Genomic DNA, 9,548 nt, shown 5'->3' with positions numbered 1-9,548 from the left:
TTTGGAGCTCAATGGTGGGTTCAATGGCCAGTAGTCTCAGATCAATCCCAGCCATCAGATGATCACCATCTCCCTCATCTAGAGTGATTGTCACGGTATCGTCTGATCGTTCCAACAGTTGCTTTAACTTCGGGTTCTTCCTCAGGCCCTTGAAGGATTCGACAGTCCTATGAGGGAAGAGCTTGGCTAGCTCTGCGTTCACCTCTCTCTGTGAGCCGCATTGTACTGTAGGGAGTACCTTGGCGACTAGTGCCATTTCCTCCTCGGTCCATCTTGGGTTGGTTCTTGCCACTCTGTTGGTCTGGGCTGCGTGATGTTCGTCAGGGTGTCTCAACCTCATGTGTTGTGTAAGTCCTGAAGGACCTTTGTAGGGTCCTCCCCCACAGATCTCGCAACACCAGTTCGGAGCTGTCACGTGGCAACTAACGGGCTGTGAACTGGGCACCTCCCTGCCCGTGTGTGTCCCTTCCTGTGAGGTTGATTCCTTGTGAGCCCTGCATCAGAACTTGCATCAGGTTAACTCTCTTTGAGCCATCTTTCGGGAATCTAAGGTGATCCATTAAGGACTACCTTAAGCTAATCTAACCTTAGTTAGATCAACTCTTAGATGGACCATCTTAGATGGACCATCTATCAAAGGCTAACCAAGTAGGATCACCTTGAGTCAACCGAACTTGCATCAGGTTAATTCTCTTTGAACCATCTTTCGGGAATCTAAGGTGATCCATTAAGGACTACCTTGAGCTAATCTAACCTTAGTTAGATCAACTCTTAGATGGACCATCTTAGATGGACCATCTATCAAAGGATCACCAAGTAGGATCACCTTGAGTCAACCTAACTTGCATCAGGTTAACTCTCTTTGAACCATCTTTCGGGAATCTAAGGTGATCCATTAAGGACTACCTTGAGCTAATCTAACCTTAGTTAGATCAACTCTTAGATGGACATCTTAGATGGACCATCTATCAAAGGATCACCAAGTAGGATCACCTTGAGTCAACCTAACTTGCATCAGGTTAACTCTCTTTGAACCATCTTTCGGGAATCTAAGGTGATCCATTAAGGACTACCTTGAGCTAATCTAACCTTAGTTAGATCAACTCTTAGATGGACCATCTTAGATGGACCATCTATCAAAGGATCACCAAGTAGGATCACCTTGAGTCAACCTAACTTGCATCAGGTTAACTCTCTTTAAACCATCTTTCGGGAATCTAAGGTGATCCATTAAGGACTACCTTGAGCTAATCTAACCTTAGTTAGATCAACTCTTAGATGGACCATCTTAGATGGACCATCTATCAAAGGATCACCAAGTAGGATCACCTTGAGTCAACCTAACTTGCATCAGGTTAACTCTCTTTGAACCATCTTTCGGGAATATAAGGTGATCCATTAAGGACTACCTTGAGCTAATCTAACCTTAGTTAGATCAACTGTTAGATGGACCATCTTAGATGGACCATCTATCAAAGGATCACCAAGTAGGATCACCTTGAGTCAACCTAAATTGCATCAGGTTAACTCTCTTTGAACCATCTTTCGGGAATCTAAGGTGATCCATTAAGGACTACCTTGAGCTAATCTAACCTTAGTTAGATCAACTCTTAGATGGACCATCTTAGATGGACCATCTATCAAAGGATCACCAAGTAGGATCACCTTGAGTCAACCTAACTTGCATCAGGTTAACTCTCTTTGCACCATCTTTCGGGGGTTTTGGGATAAATACATCCCTGCCTGAAGAACATTGCCTCAGCATCTCGTAGCGCAAGCTACTTGATCGCTTACAGCAAGTCCAGGCTTTCCCACCATCAATGGGGGATAGCTTTCCTATCTGACATCGGGGTCAACAGCATCAATATACTTGATACTGCCAAATTAAACCATTAAAGGCAATTTTCATGATGCAGATAGAGCAATTTAATCTATGCTTTAGGTCTGAGTCCTGACTTAGAGGCGTTCAGTCATAATCCATCAATTGTAGCTTCGCATCCGCCTTTTCAGGCAGACGCTGAAACCAGGGAATTGAACACACGGTTCCTCTCGTACTAAGTGTGATTACCCAAGCATAGATCAAATTCAGTAGCAGCCGAAGCCACCACTGGTTAGTTTCAATTCATCAACAGGGTAAAACTAACCTGTCTCACGACGGTCTAAACCCAGCTCACGTTCCCTGTTAGTGGGTGAACAATCCAACACTTTGCGATTTCTGCTTCGCAATGATAGGAAGAGCCGACATCGAAGGATCAAAAAGCGACGTCGCTATGAACGCTTGGCCGCCACAAGCCAGTTATCCCTGTGGTAAAATAAGTTCCTCCTATCTGCACCCCAGCTGGTCAAGGCCAGGGGCAATGGTTCTGACTTTATCAAATCATTAGAACTGATTCAAACGAAATGAAAGTCACCAACGGGAACCCGTTCTACCTTTCCGAGGTAGCAGTGGTGGTCATGACGCTACAATCTGCACAATTTTGCCTCTTGATTGTACGCACCGGGGCAACGCCAACATGACTTGGCGGCTCGGGCATTGGCCTTGCTTTCACCCAGGAGTATCGGTGCTTCACATAACAGTGATTGATCATTGACTTTCTAACAGAGCACCGGTAGGAGCAGAGCGGACACTTTAGCACCTCATCACCTGTGCTAGTGTCTTGGTTTGATGCGAAGGATTGCCGACTCAGTTGCGGTGCTGAGACGGTCGATTCTGATGCGCTGATCAGTTTCACATGCGGGTGACAGTTTTGCATGTGCTTTGTCCAACCGCTGACATAGACATAAGTCTTGTTACAGTCGGACAGAGGGCAGTCAAATTTACCCTTTTTGGACCCCCCGTCGCTGGGCTGCTGGGGGATCTCGCAGTTCTTTCAATTCCTTTAATAGTTTCAGATCTTTCAGTTCCTTTAGTTACAGTTCTTTCATTTCCTTTAGTTACAGTTCTTTCATTTCCTTTAGTTTCATTGTCACTACTAGCGGAGGTCTGGACCGAGGGTGAATGATTGTCTCTGAGATGCCTATACATCTCTTTTTTGCTATGAAACATTCTACCACAGTTTTCATTAGCACATTGAACTGTTTGCGTCCTCTTGCCGATAGCATTTGCTTTAAAATCCCCGCCGTCTGTGAACTTAAGTTTGGTAATCGGATTATGCAACCAGTTATCCTGGTCGCACTTGGTCTTGAGCCCATGGTTGTCAAGGTCAACCCTGAGCTGCCTGACCCAATCCTTTTGCCAAACTTTAGCACCTTCAAGCAGTTCATTCAAGCTATCGACCCCGATATTTTTAAAGGAAGCATACAGTTGTACCCTTCTCCTGCATAGTTGGTGAGCGACTGGCGTTGTTTTTACTTTTTCATTCAATTCCTTTAGTTTCATTTCATTTCTGGTTTCTAGCCTGAGACACGGTAGATTAGAAGCGGTTATACACCGCGCTAAAAGAATGTGTCTCAGGCTAGAAACCAGAAATGAAATGAAACTAAAGGAATTGAATGAAAAGTAAAGACCTACGCATCTGATGACAAGGGTCTCTAAGCCGTATAGAAGGACAGGCTTTAGGAATGTCTCAATGAGGAGACCCTTGTTCCTTAGTGTCAGCCTTTTAGACACCAAGGCCGGTCTAAGACGTAACATTGCTATTCTTGTCTTAGAGATGCGAGCGCTTATAGCCTTTTCAGCGCTCCCATCAGATGCTATGATGCTGCCGAGGTACTCAAAGTGATTCACCCGTTCAACCTGTTCACTGATAGGGACATTAGTATTGTTTTTGGTGTTGATTACAATACTTTTAGTTTTCTCGACAGAGATTTCTAATTGAGCCAATCCAAAAGTTTTTGCCATCTCATTCAGCGACTTGGTAGCATTTGCGTGATTGTCAGAGATCAAAGCCAGATCATCAGCGTATGCGAAGTTTCTTTTCTCCCCACTGGTCTTACTTAGGAGGAAGTCAAAAAGGATGATAAACAACAGTGGGCCTAAAACGCACCCTTGCCTCACCCCTCGGTTAACTACAAAGGTGTTATCCTTATCAAGCTTGCCGATGGGTTTGGTGTGGAGCGCTTCAATCAAACTGATGATATCTCCTGGGATTCCAAAATCCCTTAGGGCAATAAACAGCACTTCCCTATCAATTGAATCAAAAGCCTTCTTCAGGTCGATGAAAGTCATACAAAGAGGTTGCTGGTTCTCAATCCTTCTTTGCAGCAAACATCTAATTGCCAAGATAGCTTGGCCCGTTGACCTGTGACTTCGGAACCCAAATTGATAAGGAGAGATCTTGGGCAGCTGTTTATTCACCCTATTTGCAATCACCTTTGCGAACACTTTGCCAACTTGGTCGAGAAGGAAAATGCTGCGGTAATTGTTCGGTTCTGCTCTACTTCCTTTCTTGAACAGATTGAGTACTACTGCGTCCCTCCAACTTTGGGGAACTTTCCCCGGATCAAGCCAGATATCAGTGAAAATTCTTGTGAGAGGCTTGAGAATATTCTTCTCGAGCAACTTAAGAAGGTCACTGGTGATCTGACTCTCACCGGGAGCCTTGCCCGTGTTAATTTCCCTCAAGGCTTGTAGTACCTCTGCTCCTTTAGGAGGTCCACTATCCGCAACTGGAAGTGACCTTTCAACAAACTTTTTACTCGCCGGTCTGTTCGTGAACAGATTCTCATAATGCCTTTGAAAATTCACATTACTGACTTCACCTTTGCTCCTTCTCTCCAACCAACTCAAGCGAACACTCCTAAGAGTCTCTTTCAACACCTTAAACGCTTCACGCGTTTGTCCGAGGACGTGCTTGTCTTGAAATCTTTCCAGGCCACTCTCTAACATCTCATTTTGAGCAAACTTTCTCAGCTTGTTGCACTTCAAGTTTAGCCTTTTCCTTGCAGCAACCAATTCGTCAGTACTGTTGTTTAGAACTTGACTGTGTACACTTCTCCTTTCTTTAAAAACCAAACGTTGTTCGGTAGTTAAATACTCAAAGAATGTACCTTCTTTTTCCTCAGGTTCCGGAACCGGTAACCTGGCATGGGCATTACACACCAACTCCCTAAGAGATCTATTGAAGCTCTCTATAGAGTCAGTGTGGGACAAGCGGTTATTTGATGTTAGGAACGAGCGAGCTTGGGCAGATTTCAGACAGGTATTGATTTTGGACCGCAGCCCAGGAGACTTCCTTTTTAAGCTTTTTCTGAGGAGGCTTTCACCTTATCCCTGTGTAACTTTTCTGACACCTCTTGCTTAAAGTCTTTAAACCGATTAATAAAAGGATCGATAGGCCATGCTTTCGCAGTCTGTAATCATACTGAAAATCTAGTTCAAGCTAACATTTGCCCTTTTGCTCTACGTGAGGTTTCTGTCCCCACTGAGTTAGCCTTAGGACACCTGCGTTATCTTTTTACAGATGTACCGCCCCAGTCAAACTCCCGACCTGACCCTGTCTCCAGGGAGGTTTGCTTTAGCTACGCAAAGTAAACTTTGTGCAACTCATTAAAGCTTACGCTTTAATTAGGCCAATCCGTAGATTGTACCTTTACTTTTTCACTGGATTAGTAAAGTGACACCGAAAGAGTGGTATTTCACTGACGACAGCCGAAGCCATCTCCCACTTATTCTACACGTTTCGAGCCACTTCACAAAGTCAGACTAGAGTCAAGCTCAACAGGGTCTTCTTTCCCCACTGATTAGGCTTTGCCCGTTCCCAAAGCTGTGGTTTCGCTGGATGGTAGGTAGGGACAGTAGGAATCTCGTTAATCCATTCATTCGCGTCACTAATTAGATGACGAGGCATTTGGCTATTTTTTTTTTCAAGTTTTGAATTCAGAGAACAACAAATCATACAACAAAGAGTATAATTTACAAAAGTATTTACAAATTAAACCCAAAGTCTCTGAGTTCTTGTTCTCTTCGTCCTGGAAGTTGTTCCATTTGGTTTTGTGGTCGATCGCCTCGTTTCCCATTCGGACATACGGCGCCATTGCTGGTTTATCCTTATGTCGTCATACTGCCTCGTGTACGGTGGTGCATCTGTCGATTAGTTAAGAGAGTCATAGTTACTCCCGCCGTTTACCCGCGCTTATTTGAATTTCTTCACTTTGACATTCAGAGCACTGGGCAGAAATCACATTGCGTCAGAACCGTTTCACCAGCCATTGCAATGCTTTGTTTTAATTAAACAGTCGGATTCCCCTTGTCCAAACCAGTTCAGAGTTTGAACGTTTAATGTGCGACAGATTTGACCTAAAGCATATCCATCATCGATGCGCCAAATGCCAACAACTCCGAAGAGCCATCGTACGCTTTAGCATATCGAGACTTCAAGCTAAAGGCTTGTCACACCCATTCCTCAGAGCCAATCCTTCATCCGAAGGTACGGATCAATTTTGCCGACTTCCCTTATCTACACTGTTCCAAGACCAGAGGCTTTTCACCTTGGGGACCTGATGCGGTAATTGGTACGATTCACTCTCCTGACATTAGCTGGGCCGAATTTTTACGTGCCACCAGGAACAATTGGGATGCTTCAAATGCTGAAACACTCTTTCATGGTTCGAACCTTATCTCTGATTGATTCAATTCCAAGGTCTCTACTGCATGTTATAAAGAAAAGATAACTCTTCCCCAAGGTCCCAATGACTAAATTCGACTGAGATGACGTTGCCGTCGTAATGCCAAGAGAGTAAGTTTGGGAATTTTAACCCGAAGCTCTTTCGAGACTCAGCAGTTTTCAAAAAACCACTATTCAAGACTTTGGCCTTAGCCTGTCTTTAAGAATCGACTAACTCATGTGCAAATGCTGTTCACATGAAAACCTTTCCCGCTTCAGTCCTCAAAGTTCTCATTTGAGTACTTGCTACTTCCACCAAGATCTGCTCCATTGGCCGCTTCGAGCATATACTCACGTATACACTTTTGCGCAACCAATGCGTCCTCCTACACATGAACATACTTTAAGACCAGTTCTAAACCAGTCTTAAGCATCCAGCCGAAGCCAGAATCTGATGTTCATGGTCAGGTATAGGCCACGAGCTCTAGTGCCATCCATTTTCAGGGCTGATTGATTGGGCAATTGAGTTGTTACACATTCCTTAGCGGTTTTCAACTTCCATGACCACCGTCCTGCTGTCAATATCAATCAACACCTTTTGTGGTGACTCATGAGCAAGTAGTTAGGCGCCTTAACCCAACTTTTGGTTCATCCCACATCGCCGGTTCTGCTTACCAAAAGCGGCCCACAAAAAGCTCGCATTCAAAGGTCAAGTGCAATTAAGTCACAAGAACATCTCACCGATTATAGTTTGAGAATGGGTGAAGGAAACGTTTTCCCCCAGTCCTCTAATCATTCGCTTTAACCGATGAAATTGCACAGCGAAGATTTTTCAATCTTGCTTAAGCTTTTGCTATCCTGAAGGAAACTTCGGAGGAAACCAGCTACTAGATGGTTCGATTAGTCTTTCGCCCCTATGCTCAGGTCAGACGATCGATTTGCACGTCAGAACCGCTTCGGGCTTCCACCATGGTTTCCCGTGGCTTCACCCTGCCCAAGCATAGATCACCATCTTTCGGGTCGTGTGCTACTTGCTCTGGATCAGTCATGTTTTAGCAACATAACCGTCCGTGGTTGCGAGACATCGCTTTGACGCTCTCACCACAAAAGTTATTGCAACTCATAAAAATTACACCGTTCACATTCATTATGCGTGTACGCTTTCAAACAGCGACAGCACTTGCAAGCAACTCACACTCCTTGGTCCGTGTTTCAAGACGGGCTGTAGAGAGCATTGATTGGGATGTTAAGGTCAGACAGGCAAAAAAAGAGATAAAATTTTATCTCATTTAGTCAAGACACAACAAATTTGAAATCCGAAGAAAACAAATAGCTCGCATCTTTAACAATGATCACCAAAAGACTTTAACAACACTACCCGGTGGTCTAGAATCAAGTTCAAGACATTGGGCATGATAACGCTCACTCCAGTTCTTCTTCAACGGTTTCACGTACTTTTCACTCTCTCTTCAGAGTGCTTTTCAACTTTCCCTCACGGTACTTGTTTGCTATCGGTCTCGCTTTATAATTAGCTTTTGGAGAGACATATCTCCAGCTTCGAGTTGCACTTTCAAACAACTCTACTCATAGGAATGCGCCGTCGACAAGTTATAACAAGACTGTTACGGGATTTTTACCCTCTTTGATGCTATTTTCCAATAGACATCCAGTCAAGTCAACAAGCCAGGCAGCAAACCATACCGGACACCGAGGAGTGTTACCACTCCTCTTCCCGATGAGCTTTTCCCTGTTCATTCGCCATTACTAAGGGATTCTCGGTTGATTTCTTTTCCTCCCCTTACTGATAGTCTTAAGTTCAGGGGGTTCTCTCGTCCAAATCAGGTTACGATTTAAAGGCACTCAAGCATCCATAAAACTACCGAAGTAGTAATGTGCAGGAATTTATCACTCTAGCTAAGGCAAACTGAAGATCGAACACTGTTTAAACGCTCTCTCAATGCAATCACATGTATCACACCGGTACTACATCTGAACAGCTCTTTGATCAACAGAATACCCAAGTTTAAGCGACTTGATTTAAGTGTTCTAACCCATCCCGAAGAATCTCGTAGATACACCAGCAAAAGAACGGACCAATCCGAAGACAGATCGCTCTTACCATCAGATTTCTCCAAAAGTAAGCGTTCAATCGATTTCAAATAACCCTGATTCGGACGCGATCAACAGCTGAAGCTGAGACCGCCTTTTGCGTTAGAGAGGTCAGTAAACAAATCTTGCGATTCTTACTGAAATAACACATATAGCTGTGCTCCTCCTCGTAAAGCGAGCCTAGTGATCCCCCGTTGAAAATTGTTTTTCGACAATCTAAAACTGGTTTGATTTAGATCAAAACCAACCGCAGTCGGACTTTGAGCTGTCTGGACCACCCTGTTCTTAAGCATTTGGGCCTTCGCTTTCCTCAGTCTTTCTCTAACAACGGCAAACTGAAGATCGAACACTGTTTAAACGCTCTCTCAATGCAATCACATGTATCACACCGGTACTACATCTAAACAGCTCTTTGATCAACAGAATACCCAAGTTCGAGCGACTTGCTTTAAGTGTTCTATCCAGTCCCTAAGGATCTGACAGATACACCAGTAAAAGAACTGGATCAATCCGAAGACTGATCACTCCAACGATCGGATTTCTCCAAAAGTAAGTGTTCACTCGATTAGAACAAAGCCAACCGCAGTCGGACTTTGAGCTGCCTGGACCACCCTGTTCTTGAGCATTTGGGCCTTCGCATTCCTCAGTCTTTCTCTAACAAAGGCAAACTGAAGATCGAACACTGTTTAAACGCTCTCTCAATGCAATCACATGTATCACACCGGTACTACATCTAAACAGCTCTTTGATCAACAGAATACCCAAGTTCGAGCGACTTGCTTTAAGTGTTCTAGCCAGTCCCTAAGGATCTGACAGATACACCAGTAAAAGAAATGGATCAATCCGAAGACTGATCACTGCTACGATCGGATTTCTCCAAAAATAAGTGTTCTC

The 9,548-nt window shown here is 44.2% G+C and overlaps 2 pseudogenes; both read right to left on the bottom strand.

Annotated features, from left to right (window-relative positions):
* Positions 1-1,731: 1,731 nt before the first annotated feature.
* On the bottom strand, positions 1,732-8,392 carry LOC134855877 (large subunit ribosomal RNA; annotated as a pseudogene).
* A 313-nt stretch (positions 8,393-8,705) lies between these two features.
* LOC134855880 (5.8S ribosomal RNA) lies at positions 8,706-8,857 on the bottom strand (annotated as a pseudogene).
* Positions 8,858-9,548: the final 691 nt, after the last annotated feature.

Source organism: Symsagittifera roscoffensis, unplaced genomic scaffold, assembly GCF_963678635.1.
Source record: "Symsagittifera roscoffensis unplaced genomic scaffold, txSymRosc1.1 SCAFFOLD_118, whole genome shotgun sequence".
Taxonomy (NCBI): domain Eukaryota; kingdom Metazoa; phylum Xenacoelomorpha; order Acoela; family Convolutidae; genus Symsagittifera; species Symsagittifera roscoffensis.
Note: the sequence above shows the minus strand (reverse complement) of the source record. Positions and strands in the feature narration are given on the sequence as shown.